The sequence below is a fragment of the Ochotona princeps genome, chromosome 1 (assembly GCF_030435755.1).
Source record: "Ochotona princeps isolate mOchPri1 chromosome 1, mOchPri1.hap1, whole genome shotgun sequence".
NCBI lineage: Eukaryota > Metazoa > Chordata > Mammalia > Lagomorpha > Ochotonidae > Ochotona > Ochotona princeps.
In genome coordinates, this window is record NC_080832.1 from 129,501,141 (window position 1) to 129,502,496 (window position 1,356).

Here is a 1,356-nt window from a genome sequence, read left to right on the forward strand (position 1 = left end):
AAAAAAAAAAAATGAAAAATGAAAGAAACAAAACAAAACAAAACAAAACAAAAACCAAATAAAAAAAGAAAAATAAATAAAAAATAATTAAAAAAATGAATGGAAAATACTATCTCATGGTTTTCTGATAAGATGATCTTTCATTGAGCAAGCAGAGAAGTCTTTGATCCATATTATAGGTGGCACAATTTAAAATTTGGTAGGATGGGGCCTGGCGTGGTAGCCTAGTGGCTAAAGCCCTTACCTTGCACGCACCAGGATCCCATATGGGTGCTGGTTCTAACCCTGGCAGCCCTGCTTCCCATCCAGCTCTCTGCCTGTGGCCTGGGAAAGCAGTCGAGGATGGCCCAAAGCCTTGGGACCCTGCACCTGCATGGGAGACCTGGAAGAGGCTCCTGGTTTCGGATAGGTGCAACTCCGACGGTTGCAGTCACTTGGGGAGTAGCCTTCCTTTCTGACTCTTCTCTCTGTGTATTTGACTTTGCAATAAAAATTAAATAAATCTTTTTTAAAAAAAGAAAGAAAAGAAATTGGTGGTATGTCTTATAATTGACATTGTTTCTACACTTGATCTTAGCCAAAAGGCCGAGAAGCAATATAATTGACATTGTTTCTTACAGATGTATGAATGTATATAAATGACAAAGTATAGATGGCTAGTGTTAATGTCATACATTGAGCATTTCTTTTTTTTTTAAAGATTTATTTATTTTAATACAAAGTCTGATATACAGAGAGGAGGAGAGACAGAGAGGAAGATCTTCCATCCGATGATTCACTCCCCAAGTGAGCCGCAACGGGCCGGTGCTGTGCTGATCAGAAGCCAGGAACCAGGCACCTCTTCCGGGTCTCACACACAGGCTACCGCGCCGGGCCCTGCATGTGCAATTTCTGAGCTGTTTTTAGAACACTGCAAGAGATCATGCAGATATGACCAAATGTGATCAAGATACCACTCAACACAACATCTCAGAAGAATGACAGAATTTTAATTTGGCTTACAGTTGGCACTTTTTTTTTTACCCTTTCAGACGAGTAATGCTATCTAGATGGATATGATTTAAGTTTTTTTTTCCCCTCATTATTATCTGGCTTTCTGTTTAAGATGCAAAAGAGCCTGAAATTTCACCAGAAAGCAGTTTGTTACCTGACGGGAAGTAGAATGCAAATGCGACTGGGATTCCCTCTACGCATCACCGCGTTCAGACAAAACAAAACAGTAAGTTTTGAATTTCTGCTTGAAGCATTGACCATTTCGTTTGGAAGGGCAGGTTTGAGTCCCGGCTGCTCTGCCTCTGGTCTGGCTTCCTCCCTGCTGATGGCCCCGAGAAGGCCGCAGAGGATGGTTCACGCGCG

At 41.7% G+C, this 1,356-nt stretch overlaps 1 pseudogene; it reads right to left on the reverse strand.

Moving 5' to 3' along the window:
• Positions 1-456: 456 nt before the first annotated feature.
• LOC118758314 (U2 spliceosomal RNA) lies at positions 457-597 on the reverse strand (annotated as a pseudogene).
• Positions 598-1,356: the final 759 nt, after the last annotated feature.